General features: G+C 40.3%; 1 protein-coding gene across 9 annotated transcripts in view; it reads right to left on the bottom strand.

The window, feature by feature from the left end:
* The window catches only part of Camk2d (calcium/calmodulin dependent protein kinase II delta), a 261,335-nt gene that overhangs the window by 172,101 nt on the left and 73,151 nt on the right, over window positions 1-16,083 (bottom strand). The window lies entirely within an intron of this gene.

Genomic DNA, 16,083 nt, shown 5'->3' with positions numbered 1-16,083 from the left:
AAAATAGTAAGTCATAATAGGCATATACAGATGGCATAAAGCGTATTCTTATTTATCTTTTGATTCCTTTTAAAAAACAGTGATCATTTGAAGTTGCATTTAGTTGAAAAGTACCTAATGCAGCAACCTCGTGTTCTGTAGTTTGGCTTGTCTTGGTGTTTTAGTAAGTTACAGAACACAGCAGAATTCGCACTTGGAATGTTGACAGGGAAGGGCTGGCACATAACAATAACACTCCTGTCTTTGCATTTTGTTTAGCATTTATTTTTAGCTGGGGGAGTTTTAGGTTGGTTGGTTTTGTGAGACAGGTTCTCATTCTGTACTCCAGGCTGACTTAAAGCTCACAATCCTCCTGCCTCAGCCTTTCATGTGCTGGGATTGCCAGCATTCATGACACCTGAAATCACTCAAAATAAGCAAATTCGTATAGGATGTGTATCTGGAAACAGAAATCCAAATGTCACCAGTGCTGATGAGGTCACTATAGTTTACTCCTGAGAGCAAAGGGTTTCCTGTGTGGTCAACTGTTTTCTACACAGTTGCTTGCCTTAAATCCCCATGCGGGTACTGTTCCTTTGCTAGCAACACTTCCAAAAATCCATGTTGCTGCTCAGCTCCACCTTCCTCTGCCTGCCTACCATATTTTTCCTGGTAAATACACTCCATTTTTTCAGGTAAATAAAATAATAATGAAAAGAGAGAATCCACTTTACATTTTTGTAAGTCCCTTCAATTCCTGTCCAACAATGAAGATCACCATGTTAGCTTTGACATTCAGTCTGCCATGCCATTTGGTTGGTATTTCAGTGTATGAATAGCATCTGACCTTACAAGAATATACAGCACATAATTTAATGGGCTTTTCAGATAACTATGGATACTGTTCTTTAATGTTACACCCAAACTCAAAATATGGTAGCTTGTTTTTTTTTTTTTAAAGCTTAGGTGCCATGTGAAATTTGAAACCTTACAAATCAAATTTATGATCCCTATCAAATGAGGTTATAAATGTTAATGTTTAAATCAAATGGACTTTCAACATTATATATTGACTAATACAATTAAACTTTACTCCATCATATTAAAACCTTATTTTACACTTAGAAAGTACACAATTATATCACATGATACCATTGTCATTGGAAAATAATGGTTCAGTGAGTAATGTAGTTCTTCCTAACACTTGCATATTTCATTATAGGCCTTCATAAAAGTACAATCTGTTAATATCACCACCAATCACATCAGAACAACCTCTAGCTTGGGTTATCAGTCAGCTCTCGTGGGTAAATATAATTTGCTAAATTCTAACTGTTTTTTAAAGCATATGATATCAGCAATACATACTGCCTGCTGCAGTTGCTTTCCTTGAAAGGAGATGCTCCCTGTTCACATCTGTCCACACAAGTCTGAATGAGCCCAGCTAGCTTTTCGGGTTTTTTTTTTTCCCAGTACCAATGATGCTGGTGAAGGTACAGCTGGTGGGGCATCCGCTCAGGCCACCACACAGGTTCTTTGCCTGAGCAAACAATCAAATGTGGGGACAGAGCAAAGGTGTTCCCTCATGCAGCGCAACCATCATGCAGAGTGTCACAAATGCATCAGCAACAGTTACAGCTTCACAGCTGAGATTTCTTCATCACAGACAATATTAAATGAAATCGGCTCCTCTTCTATTTCCCCTGGTGGGACAAAGGTGCTAAAAGGACTGGTATTACGGTTTAGCACTACTGCCTTGGGACATACTGTGGTGGGTATTGTGTTCCCTGAAATATTGTGTGTTCCCCGAAATAAACATATCTGGGGTCAGAGAACAGACAGCCACTAGTACAGAGCCAGAAATGGTGGCTAGAAAATGGGAAGAGTAAGCCATAACAGAAGTTGGGCGGTGGTGGTACACACCTTTAATCCCAGCACTTGGGAGGCAGAGCTAGCCAGATCTGAGTTCAAGGCCACTTTAGAAACAGCTAAGCATGGTGACCCATGCCTTTAATCCCAGGGAGTGGGGGGCAGAAAGAAAAAGGTATATAAGGCGTGAGGACCAGGAACTAAAGAGAAAAAAGCATGTAGAGAGTAAAGCATTTGGCTGGTTAAGCATTCAGGCTTTGGAGCAACACAGTTCAGCTGAGAGCCATTGGGATGAGGATTCAGAAACTTCCAGCCTGAGGAAACAAGACCAGCTGAGGAACTGGTGAGGTGAGAAAACTGTGGCTTGTTCTGTGTCTCTGATCTTCCAGCAATCACCCCAATAACTGGCCTCGGGTTTGAGTTTTATTAACAAAACTCTTTAAGATTCCTACTACAACATACAAATTCCAGCAATGCTACTGGCTGTTTCTTTTGCATTCATGACACATCACATGTCAACACACACAGACACAACTGTTAACAGCTGTTTTGCAAAAGGCAAATAAGGTCTTCATTTCATTTAAAAATACATTTGACCTTACAGATCCACTGAGAGAAGCCCAGAAGTTCCCCAGATCCATATTTTGAGAGGTGTCAATCACAGCTGCACATATAAACTGTCTTCTGGAGTTTGGGAAACTCATGTGAGCACACACGTGTGTCTGAGTGTGTGCATGCACACGTACACGGTGAGAAAAGCAATGTTTTCATGAAGTGGCCACATTGCATGAAGAGACCCTAAAACCGTGTCTCTAGATTTTCTACATGACCTAAAGCAGTGTATCTTTCAATGGAAATTCTTCAAGCTGTGATGCCTTGAACATCTCCTAATTCCATTTGTTTGTTTGTTTGTTTGTTTTTTATTTATTTTGGTTTTTCATGGCAGGGTTTCTCTGTGTAGCTTTGCGCCTTTCCTGGAACTCACCCTGTAGTCCAGGCTGGTTTTGAACTCACAGAGATCTGCCTGCCTCTGCCTCCTGAGTGCTGGGATTAAAGGCATGCACCACCACTGCCCAGCTGAACAACTCCTAATTCTTAACTATTTGTAAACATTATTATTTAAAAATATACAAGTAAACACAAAAGGTTACACCAAATTTTGAAAATGTACTTATTACCATTATCTTAAACAAGTAAAGTGTTTTATGTAGAAGCATATGGAAGATACACATGCTTACGAGATTTATAACTTCATTATGGAGATAAGGATATGCAAATATATGCTAATCATTGTGGTGATATTATATTTGTGATGATATGTGATATTTTATTTGCATGTCAATAAATAAAGCTGCCTGGAGATCAGAGGTCAAATAGTCATTAAGCGGTAGTCCGGCGGTGGTTGCACACGCCCTTAGTCCCGATCACATGGCAGGCAGAGTCTCTGTGTGGTCAAGGACACAGCCAAGCATGATGACATGAGCCTTTAATCCCAGTGCCAACCATAGAGACCTGGAGGTCTGTATAGACAGGCAATGACTAGGAAGTCATGTGGCCAGGCCTAGAGTCAATGAGAAGGCAGAACAGGAAAGCAATAAAAACACAAGTCACACAGGAAGAAGCTCGCTGGAGAAGCAATGGCAGCGAGGTGGTAAAATAAGCTGGTCGTGGCTCTCTGATCTCTTTGGCAATTACCTCTTTATATGGCTCTGTGTGCTTTCTTATTTAATTTCTTATTTAATAAGACTGTTTAGAATTTCATCCACAAATCATGTGACATATACAAATGTAAAATATGAAATATTTGTAGTTATATAAAGAAAAAACAAGGAAGCAAAAACCTTTACGGATAATAAGTTTTACATTGTTTGAGCTATAGAGCTAAAAGTAATTACAGATTTACTTTTACCTACTTTTTTATCTGTTTGGTTTTTGTTGCTATGGCTGTCCTGACAGTTGCTATGTAGAAATGGCTGACCATGACTTCCAGATGACCATGAACTTCCAACAACCCTCCTGCTTCTACCTCCTGAACACATGTGCCACTGCACTGGTCTTTATAAAGCTGACTGTCATATTTCATTTGCTGAAGTCCTAACTCCCAGACCTACAAATGTGACTACAGTTGTGGAGGGAATGTTTCAAAAGGTAATTAAACAAGGTCAGCGCGTGTACTCTAATTCAATATGGTTGATATCTGTGCAAAAGGAAGAAACCTGGACACTGACACATGTGCAAGACACACTGTGGAGAGGAACAAGGTTGCAATCTATATACCAAGAGAGAGGTCACAGGAAAAACCCGCCTCTGACAAGTTGGTTGTAGACACCCAACTTGCAGAACCGTGTGAAGAAGTAAATTCAGTCTGTGTACTTGTTATGGGGGCCTAAGCAAACTACTATACCTGTGTACTAGCTTTCTATTACTGCGTGTCAAACATCACAAGTGTAGAGTCGGAATCGAATCGGAACACCACATGCACTTAGAATCACAGTTTTTGTGGGTCAGGATCCTGGAATTAACCACACCCTCCAATCAAGGGACCAGCTATGGCTGAGAACTCATATGCTTCCAAGTTTGCATACTGATTGCAACCGATCAGTTGTGCAAAAGGCCACTAAGCTGTGGGCCTTAGTTCTTAGCTTGGCTGGAGCCAGCCCTCAGTTTCCGGCATGTATCATTAGATCACAAACACCACAGGATAGTCGGGGAAGCAAAAGGTGACGGTCACTCTCTTACTTAGCCTGAGCATGGGAGACACGGTCCATGTGTGTCATCTGTTGGTGGGAAGTGAGAAACTGGAGTGGCCCGATTCTGATACACAGGGGCATAGACAGCGAGAGGCACAGGGGACAGGACCCTTCTACGGTCTGGTCTGTCCACCACGCCCCCTCTCCAGCGCTGCAACTTGGCACCTTTCACTATTCCAGCAGCTTCACTGACTTTTTGCTCACACCCAGTCATCAGGCTCTAGGTCTCCTATGAATCATCAGGTATTCCGCACTCTCCCACTGGGGTGTGTTTTGACATTCCAAAAAAAAAAAAAAAAAAGATGATATACCTAAATCCTAGTTTTCATTAAAATGAGAATTTTATAATAATGGATGTGCATACCACCTGGTGTGATTCAAATTCAACATCAAATTCACATTTTCATTTCAAAAGGAGTAGGTAATTGAGGAGGAGGGGTTAAGTTCCTATTCCTTCAAAAGCACGTCTGTATTTATCCTGCTGAGGAGATAAATTCATTATACACTTGAAGTTTTCTTTCCTTTTAACCCAGTCAGCAACAGAACTCCTACATCCTGCCTCATTTTTTCCCCAGCACTCACAACTACAACAGCAAGAGATAAGGATGGTTATACAAGACAGGAGACCCATGACACTGTTTAGCACTATTTGAAGATTTTTTGTGTGTGTGTGTGGGGGGGGGGAAGGGTTGTTGTTGTGGTTTGAGACAATGCCTCATGTAGCCCAAGCTGATCTTAAATTTGCTATAAAGCTGAGGTTGATCTTGAATTTCTGATCCTCATAGTACTTCCCGATGACAGGAATTGCAAGCATGTATCACTATATGCAGCTCATGTGCTCCTAGGGGTGGAACTCAAGGCTTTGTACATAATAGGCAAGCACTATATCAACTGAGCTACACTCGCAGACCTGAAGTTGTTATTAGCCACAGCCCTGAAGCGAATATAGAACCACTTTTCCTTGTCATTTAGTATTTACTAAAGCACTCTAGCTATAACAGTTGGGCATCGTTCTTCCGTGAAGCTAAAACCCACACTTTTAGGAATAAAAATATAATCTTTCAGGCTGTGATTTTTTTTTTTTTTCAGATTTGATAAGATACATGGAGTGCTGTGGATATCGCTCTGTATAAATAAAATGCTGTTTTGCCAGTGGCCAGGCAGGAAGTATAGGCGGGACAAGAGAGAAGAGAATTCTGGGAGGTGGAAAGCTGGCGAGGAGAGACTGCCAGCTGCTGCCATGACAAGGAAGATGTAAGGTAATGGTAAGCCACGAGCCATGTGGCAAAGTATAGACTAACAGAAATGGGTTAATTTAAGATAGAAGAGGTAGATAACAAGAAGCCTGGCACGGCCATACAGTTTGTAAACAATGTAAGTTTCTGTGTGTTTACTTGGTTGGGTCTGAGCTTCTATGGGCCTGGCAGGTAAGAGAGATTTGTCCTGACTGTGGGCCAGGCAGGAAAACTCTAACTACAATGGAGTTAGTGATACATGGCTGAGGAACTGACATAAACAATGCTATAAAGAAAACATATTTTGATCCAGTTTTGACATGGAGTCAGCGGGGAACAGCATCACCAAGAATGGCCCTCTGGATCGGGAAACAGTTTATGAGAATCTAGGTATATTCACCATTTCTGGCTTAAGATGATATAATAAGGTAACTTATTTCAAACAAAATGAAAACTTAAAATTCAGACATAGTGAAGTAGTGACTCCTTTACATGTTCAAGAATAAAATTTTAGTATGCATGCAAAACATCTGACCTCACACGTGAGTGCTAGCCCTCAATCACTTTCCCACAGCCATAGGGGTGCCATGAAAACTACAGAAAGCAACACCTTGCTGATCTGCACTGGGAAGGGAGTCGTCATCGACTTCTTCGATTGCTAAGTGGCATCATTGTTACTAACACTATCAGTTAGTTCTCGTCCAGCCTAGCCCCTGGGAATCTCAGGTGTGACAACCACAGCCTTGTCCAGTGGAGCCTCTTAGCACAACGATGAGGGATAGCCAGCCTTCTGTTGCAATCATCAGTTACTATCCATTTTTACCAGCACAATGTACATAATTACACACATGACATAAACTACGAGCTTACATGAATGTACAGCCTCAAAAAGGCTTGGTTTTACCATAGCCAAAAGGGTTTAACTGCCCCCAGCTTCCCCTCCACACAAAGAGAAGCACACTCTTAAATAACTGATACCAAATCTATGAAACTGTGGATGTCACACCCATCAGCTCCATGACAACAAAGAGCTGAACATCTACCTCCATTACCACTTTCTGTCCACTGGATTTTCACGTGGCAGCCCTAGGGTCTGCCTTCCTTTTGCTTACTGCCTAGGTCCTCATCTCCTAGGCCTTATGCTCCCGTCTGGGATCTATCTCTTGAGTCTGTCAGTTTTGAGATCAGGTTATCCATGCTCCTCTGGCTTCTGCACTTCAGTGAGCCCAACGCTGATTTCATGTCACATTTGTTCAGTCTCCAAGCAATCACAGGCACAATTAAGAGGAGACACCCCCTAACTCCTGTGAACTAAATGTGACAAGTGAGTCATTCCCAAAAGAGGGGAAATTAAATGATGTGGCCTTAAACTACTTGAAATGTTGTGCTGTTTCGGGTGTTCGCTGCATATCTTCCTACTTTTAAAGTTTTCCTGTCTGACAGACACCACTGCAGAAAACCACCATGAATCAAAATGCAGAGTTGTCGGGACTTGTTGGGAGCCCAGTCCCAACAGACAAATCTGCAAAAACAACTCCTATACCAAAGGCTAAAGGAATATTTAGGAAGAAAAGTGGGAAAGAATGGAAGAGCCAGATGATCAAGGAATCTCCTAGGAGACCGGGTCTCCTAGTGTAAGACGCTACACCATGAAGTCTTACCAATGTGACTGTGTGTTCGAGATCATCAAGGACAATATAGACACGATAAAGTAAAAGTGGAGAGCCTATGAAGCCTCGCCAAATGGTCATCCCTGAAAACATACACAGAAGTAACATTATACCCACGGGGCAGATTGCATGTGGGAATACATGCACTGTGTGTGTGTGTGTGTGTGTGTGTGTGTGTGTGTGTGTGTGTGTAGCAACAATTAATGAAAAAAGAGACCATGAATTTGAGAGAAAGGAGAGGTATATGGAATGGTTAGGAATGAGGGGGAAAAAAGTGAAGTGACATAATTATAATAAAAAAGAATTAATTAAAAAAGTTTTGTTGTCCACTCTAATTGCTGTAAATACCTTAAGCATATATGACAGTTTCAGATGCACAAAATAGGCAACTGAATTAATTAAATTAAATTAAATTAAATTAATATTAGTTGTTTTTTTAAAGGAAAAAAGTAATGGATGCCCCACTCTTGATTGGTAACTTCTGTGAGCTAAAACCAAGACAAACAAGGTTATGAAAACATAAACCTGTTAGTGGAGAAACCTGGAGAGAAGCTGTCTTAGAAACAGTTCCATCCTACAGGTCCTTACTCTTTGAAGCTCCAGAATTACATTCTGAATGTGTTTTCCTTGTGAAAACAGAATTCTCACTAATTAAGGCAGTCCTCTGGAAAGAATATAAATGTTGCCCATTTAAATAGGTCACATCAAAAAAAAACACATCATTGAATATGGATTTAAAGTCATCATATTCATTTAATTAAAGGTTTTAAAATCCATTAATGTTTCTCATTTTATTCTTCTATTGTGAATGCATTATAACACGAATTTAAACTTTTAACCATCTGATCTAGATTCTTTCTGACATTAGATAACAGCAAACCCTCATTATTTCTGCTGACATCTTAACCATGTCAGTGACACTTCACAATGATAGGCATGATATTCTTCCAGCACTGAATGTTCATTTCTCCTCATTTAAGACTGAAATATTCCTAAGGGTTTTCTCTGTGCAGGAAGCTCATGGAAACATTAAATTATGAGTTATGATGTCAATCCAGAAGCAATTCCATAGAAACTAAATAGATGCTGTTGTTCCCTTGTGGAGATGTCTCCCTTCCATTTACTTCATGATACTCATTTCATTAAAAGAGGAAGAAGAGGCGGCATTCTGTTTGACTATACCTTATTTCTGCATGTTTACCTCTGGAGGAAAGTGGGCTGACTCTAGATAAATATAGGCCCATAGTGACCCTGATGCTGTAGAACCTTAAATATGTGGTAAAAAGGTAACCCAAAGAGATGGGAAGATGACTTCAGGGTAGAGTAGACAAGAGTTGCTACCCGGGTCTTAGCACTGACTGACAGCTGGATCCCCCAATTACTTGTCCTAAGTTTCCTCAACTTGATCTGTATTGTACTTTCTTCTAATAGGCTTCAGTTATTTGATGTATCACATGACTTACAGACTAATGAATTGTAGGATATCTCGTTTACACAGGAAGATTAACTTCCAACGCTGTAAGACACAACACAACTCTAGTTGACTACAGTTTATAGAATATTCAAAATCATGAGCAGAGCAAGTTTTTAATGTTCTCAATACAGAGAATAAATCTCTGAGATGACAAAAATGCAAAAGCACTTTGATCTGATGATTACTCATTGGACAATTATCAAAATATCACACCCAAACTTGTAAGCATGTGGTAATTAAAAATAAAAGTATATTTTAGAAAATCTTCACCTTTAAAATTGACATGACATATGTAGCACCAGGCACTGCACATAGGTCGAAGCAGGTTCTCTATGATCTACAGAATCATCATAACCAAGACTAAAACCCTGGGCTAGAGTTTAAGATAAACTCTTAACAAGCTGCATTAAAATTATATTCATTCTATCAGTGATAACAAAGATAGTTCACTTTACAGTAATCCCAATCCATTATGGAAATAAAATTTCACATAACTTACATGATTATTATGCTACTTAAAACACCACTACTAGAGATAGAGATAGATTGGTACACTGTTATCTCCAAACAAAAGGAGGTTGAATTTCAGGCCACCCTTTAGGAGAGTGGAGTCAATCCAACGATGGATTAGCCAGGAGGTGGTGGCACAAGCTTTTTATCCCAGTGCGAGGCAGAGACAGAAGAATTTCTGAGTTCAAGGCCAGCCTGGACTACATAGTGAGTTTCATGACAGCAAGAGCTTCACGGGGAAACCCTATCTCAAAACAACAACAACAACAACAACCAAAACCAAAAACAAGCAAACAAGAAAAAACAATAATGGTTCAGTGAGGGCAGGACACACACCCCTTAACTTTGGCAGCTTAGATATGTATAACGACATCTTAGGGCCAGGGGGATGGACTTGAGTATTCCCTGAATTTCTTTGTCCTCTTCTGAATGTGGTCACATTGAGTAAATTACCCTTTTTCTGTAATTTTTTTTACTATTAAAACAAGAGAGAGAAAAAATCAAAACATTAAAAAATTATTCATGTTTACAGTATATTTCACCTCTTAAACAAACCCAAAACCAGGGAAATATTTAGTCTGCATGTATCGCTTTTTAAACAAATTAAATTGACCCATGTGATATATAAGCCTGTTATGTAATTTTTGATGGTTTTATTTAGCTGAGGTGGTTACATAGAATCTTATTCTGTACCCTAGGCTGGCCTTAAACTCAGGATGATCACCCTTCCTCAGCCTCCTCAACGTGCATGCCACTGTGCCTGGCTCAATTTTCTGTTGCTCATCCACATTACAGATTCAAACTGAACACTGCTCTGATCATCTGTTAGGTAAGATTGATAATTATTGGCACTGCCCACCAGTGGCATCCGCTCAGTGGTAGAGCACTTGCCTAGCAAGCGCAAGGCCCTGGGTTCGATCCTCAGCTCAAAACCAAACAAACAAACAAAGATTGATAATTACTGGATAGTTTTGTAATTTATTTCTTAAGACAGTAAAGGAATAAATAAATTTGATAACACCGTCCTTATATAGTCTTCTAGGAGAATATTTTCCTTCTTCCACCATGGCAATGGCATTTACTCTGGCAGACAATGTTAAAAGTCTTGAAATAATGCTCTCCACAAAATTACACAAATATGAAGCAAAATCTGTATCTCGTAAGGATCTTATTCAGTTGCAGTTCAAATGACATAGTATGTCTTAGGCTTTTTAATGTTCTAAGTACAGTGTACATTAATTTATAAGACATTTTTCTATGACCAATTATTTAATGTCTGACTATAGAGTATAGGCATATCTATATATGAAGATGGAGATACCTTCCAGGACCTAACAAGCCTTAGGAGAACCTCCATGGAAGCCTGTCACTACTAGGTGATGGACTCTAGGTCTGAAGGAAGTTTGATTCACTAGGAACAAAGTGGAAACACTGTCTGTCTTACAGTAAAATGCAGACACTAGGGTCCAAAGGACATTGATACTAGACTGTAGATTGCTTTATAACCAAGAGAGTGTGTGGGTGGTGTGTCTTGCTCACAGCTTGTAGCCCTGCCTGAGGTTAGCCATCCCTGCTCCTGACCCCTTGAATGGTTTTGCTACTGTCCCTCAGTGACCTTCTGCTAACATGGATGTATCTCTGGCAGTTTCACCACAGAGCACTTGACTTATTGAGGTTGTCACAGACTCTGATGGGAGGAGCAAGGTGTCCTGCACAGGCCCAGAGCAGGACATGGCCCCATAGGATAAAGGGAACCAGTGGAATGAAGGTCAAATCAAGGTCAGCTCAAGTGGTTGGGGATGAAGGGTGGGAGTGGGGGTGGGGAATTCACCTGGACAGCATTTATAGTACAAGGTGTTTATTAGTGTGTTTACCCAGAAGACTGTATATGGTATAAACTATCATCTCAATGGTGATCAGTATCATTTAAAAACAGGTCCTTATAAACAAGGACAGGAAGAAATGATTGGGATGCCTATTAAGATTAAAGTGGTTTCTATTTGTGTAAATATTTTAACTATGTCAACAATGTAATTCTATAAATAGTTATGCAATGAATCCTGTGTAATACTCTACTTTGTTTCCACATTTGCCATCTCCCAGAATCCCCCAGTGTATTGTTACTGGTGAGGCTGGAGGGATTTTAAGATACAACTCCATTTCCATGTTAGGCACAATGGAGCTGAGCCATTTGACATAATTTTTATGAAAATCCTTTAAACTTTGACTGCCTAGAGATTAAATGGGCCCAGAATGGACACAATACATACTAAATATAAATACGATCCATACTTTTCCATTCTTTACAGCAGCCCTTGCAATTTTTACAGGCAGTTGATTAGTAACACAACAGTCTATTTCCTTCTGGGATGTGTGTGTGTTTGTATGTTAAAATAAATGTGTTTTGCTTTTACTAAGAATTAAATATACATAACTTATTCTAAAGGTGAAAAGCATGGACTGTCTTTTACAGATTTCTAAGGGACAATTTTTACTGTAGTTTAATATTAACACCTTAAAATTGAGATAAGAGCATGATTTTGAATAGGAATAGAGAAGAATAAAGAACTACGAGCAATGTGAATATTTACAGTGCTTGAAGTGCCTGGAGTTATTCACTCCAGCAGTCAGTTCCTCTCAGAACAGACAGGATTGGAGGAAGCTACACGTTCAGGGTCTCTCCTGTGCAGGGGCTCCCAAAATGGCTTATGCAGTGATTTCATAGACTGGCATGCTTCCATAAAAGCTACAGCACAAGGTGTTTTACCAGCAATTACTCTTTCCCCCTTGGTCTTCTTCCTTTCCCAACACACTTAAGTTTGTGTCTATTGGCACTGGGGTGGCTGTAAAGGTCTCTGAGAGCCAACCAAGGAGAAGCTGAGCTGAAGATCTATTTAGTAAGTAAATTTCAAAATAAATGCACCTGGCTTGTCTGTGCAGAGTTCTTGCTAGTCAGCCCATGTAGGAAAGCTTCCAGCACCATCCAGCCCCTAGCCTTCAGCAGGAGGATGTGACACACCGTTGGCCATTGGAGCCATCATGGTCATGGGCCTGTGTTACAGGTTGCTCTACACATGTATGGGGAGAGAGCTAGAAACATCTAATTTCACTATTGGGGGGGGGGTTATATACTTCATTTTGTCAGCTCATTAAAACTCATCCGGGTGTAGTGGTGCATGAGGATGCAGGAGGATCAAGAGTTCAAGATCACCCTTGGACACCCTGCCTAGGCTACAAAGAGACCTTGTCTCAAACAACAAAAAAGGAAAGTAATAAACTAAAACGTGGGACTTCTTGTGCCTATTTTCATTATAATATGCATTTATTTTGAATTTGCTTTGTAAGCCAAGGCTTGCTTACTTTTTAAAGACTCTTATAATTCACACTGGCTTCCAGCCCACCCAAACCTGGGTACTCAGGGTTTACTGCATCTCTGATGGAAAGTAGAAAACTACTTATTGTAAAAGATGAGGTTTGCACATTACAATATTTCACAAAATTTATACATCTGCTTTCCTCTTTAAGTGAATAAAGTTACTTATTTTGTCAAACAAGCCACCAAAAGCCTATTCATGCATTGTATCAGTCATGAGTGACCAACCATGTAGAAAAGACATGAAATTGAAATCTCGGAGGAAAAATGGATTCTAGCCAGGCTCTCGCAGCAATAACAGCAAAAGACAGGAAAGCTATCAATTCAAAAGAGTGAGACCAAGCCTTGTATTTATTCTTCTCCATCTCATTTCAATATATTACAAATTTGAGGTGACATCATTTCATTAACAATGGGGAAATAATTTCTGCCATGCACAGTACCTAAACGTATTCACAACCAGTATTTTTCGTAACAATATTATCAAACAGACCAAGGACACTGTGATGGTTAATCTTGACTTGATGAGCTTAAAATTGCCATGAAAACCAAGCTCTGGGCCTCTTTATGAGGGACTACCTAGATTAAGATGGGCAAGAAGACACTGCCACCCAAGTGCTGGTCTTTTGTCACAGCAACAAGATAAGTTACTAACATGGACTGATAGCTGTTTTGGAAAATGTCTACACACTTTCAAACTAGTAATAAAACCAGAAGGTAATAGTTTAAACCAGGATGACTTGTAAGACCAGTATAAGATCACAAGCCTGTGATCACAACAGGAGTCACTGAAGGAAGAAGACTGCCGGGCGGTAGGACATCCTGGGCAATGCTGCAAAGTGACACCTCACCTTTGTCATCCCCATAACACACAGACAGACACATACACACATGGGGTGGTGGGAGGGGCCGTCAGAGGACAGTGAAATTGTCACTTATCAGACATGATTACTCATGTTCACGCAAGAAAACTGAACTCTCACCTACTTTATGAGCTGCATATCTAATCAACTCATGCATGGATCAAAGGTGTTAATAAATCCCTGAAATTCTGAAGCTACTAGGAGAAAAAAAAAACATAGGCAAAGCACTGTAAGACACAGGCTTGGTTATAATCTTAAAAAAAATGAAAGAAAAAACCCACAACAATATACAAAGTACTGTCTGGCATTCTCTAGATTACTCCCTATAAGTTGTTTGACTTTGAAAATTTTAAAGTAAAATCATTTCTCGTGCATAAAAAAGTAAATAAGTTTTAAAAATGATACAGTCTTAAGTAATGAAAGGGACAGGCAGGGGAACCGGAGAAGGGGAAGGAGAGATGGGGATAAATCAAAACAGAGTGTAATGGCATACACTTACAAAAGTGGTGTGGTGAAACCTACCACTTTCTATACCTACGTAAGACCATACTTCAAAAAATGTCTATTTTTATTACACATTCTTAGTCACACTCTGTGAGTACTTTCATTTCCTACTTGTATGAATAAAGGAAGGCTAATGCAGCCACTTAAATATAAAAATTCCTACTGAGACAAGATATTGAAGTGAAACAATATCCATTTTAGCAGAAACCATGAAGGGTAAAAATTAAATGGTTGTCTGATCTAGTGCACCAAAATCATGCCTTTGGAACCGACCAACGGGTGGTTCAAATCATTTTGCAGTCAGGAACACCCTGCTTACTGAAGTTCTATAAGAGTAGGTAATGAGCCCATCAGTGGGCACTGCTCTGGAAAGAATGGTCAGGACTTCCTGCAACCTCTCCTGCTCCTGGTAGGGCGGGAGTTTCTTTAAGGTACAAACTGGTGAGAAGGTATGGCTTTGAGAAGAGAACAATTGAAAAGATGCAACAGTGTAACTCCTGCTGTTTGAGAAAAACAAGGATAATGACTTTACCCCTGACTAACAGGCATGAAAGTAAGGTAGGCTGGCTGTCTTGACACTGGAAGGCCAGGAGCCACTGCGGTGACTGAGCTATGCTTCTAGCAAAAGCAAGAACAAAATGGGTCTTTCTTAGGAAGGGGTTTCTTCTAAGGAACAATGCTCAAGGACACCCACTTTAGAAGCAAAGTAATTCTGTACCAGGTGGAATGCCAGATGCCCAGGAGCTGCATAAGCAGTTAAAACGGTAAGTCAGAAGAGGTATGCCTCTGGAAATACTGTCACCAGAAGACCCTCAAAGGTATCAGTGAAAAGAATCACAAAAATGTCCCACAAGAGAGTCAGAAACCATGTATCCTTCAAAGGGTCTTGTACAAATTAAATTGCATCACTGATGTCTGATGTCCCCGGCTCCCTAGAGCTCTGGCCCAATAGTGTGGTAAGCACCTGTTGGAGAGGAAGTGTGGGATGTCACACCAAGCTCTGGGCCACTGAAGGTCTCAAGTCTGAAAGAGGCCTGACTTGAAAAGGAAGTCGTTGAGGTTATGGCACTGGCAGGAACTTTTAAATTTACGAAGTGGAATAAACTGCAAAGTTCAGAGATCTACCTAATGTTTCGTAGGGACTTGACCTATAAGATGGGCTTCAGGGTGATGAGAAGTACAGTGAAGGGATTCTCCCAGTGCACTACAGTAAAACCAAATAGTTATAGCCATCATGGATGATAATGTTTTCTGTAACCATCTAGACTTTGGATTGAGTCAATTCCAGAACGTGGATCCTTCTGCAATCCATTTTCTTCATATCTCATCACCCTGATTTCACAGCCCCACACCCAACTCCCTTTGGAAGCAGAACTACAAAGAAGAGCGGCCTAAACAGACAAGAGTGTGGCTTTTGTTAGATATGCTGTGTGCACTCCGGGCTCCTTAACTTTTTCTGTTGAATTCACACCTCCAAGTGCACCATCTGATTCTTTCTGATACTGAAGTCATGGCAGCTCTGAAAGGCAAGGTAAAATTCTCCAGACTCAAAGAAATGGCATTTTTGTTTTTAGATTAATTGACTTTATTTTGTGAAAATGTGTGTTTTGCCCATGTTCTTGTATACCACATGCATGTATAGTGCCCACGGGGGTCAGAGGTGGGGTATCGTATCCCCTGGAATTATAATTACAGATGGTTGTGAATTATCTGTATCTTTGTGGGTGCTGGAAACTGAACCCAGAACCTCTGCAAGAGCAGCTATTCCTCTTAATCAATGACATGTGTTTCAGACCCCAAGAAAGTGGTATTTTCATCACTGTTCCATATACAAGAGTTTATCTGATGCACTGGAG

This window comes from Onychomys torridus, chromosome 6 (assembly GCF_903995425.1).
Source record: "Onychomys torridus chromosome 6, mOncTor1.1, whole genome shotgun sequence".
NCBI lineage: Eukaryota > Metazoa > Chordata > Mammalia > Rodentia > Cricetidae > Onychomys > Onychomys torridus.
This window is presented reverse-complemented; position numbering and strand designations above follow the sequence as displayed.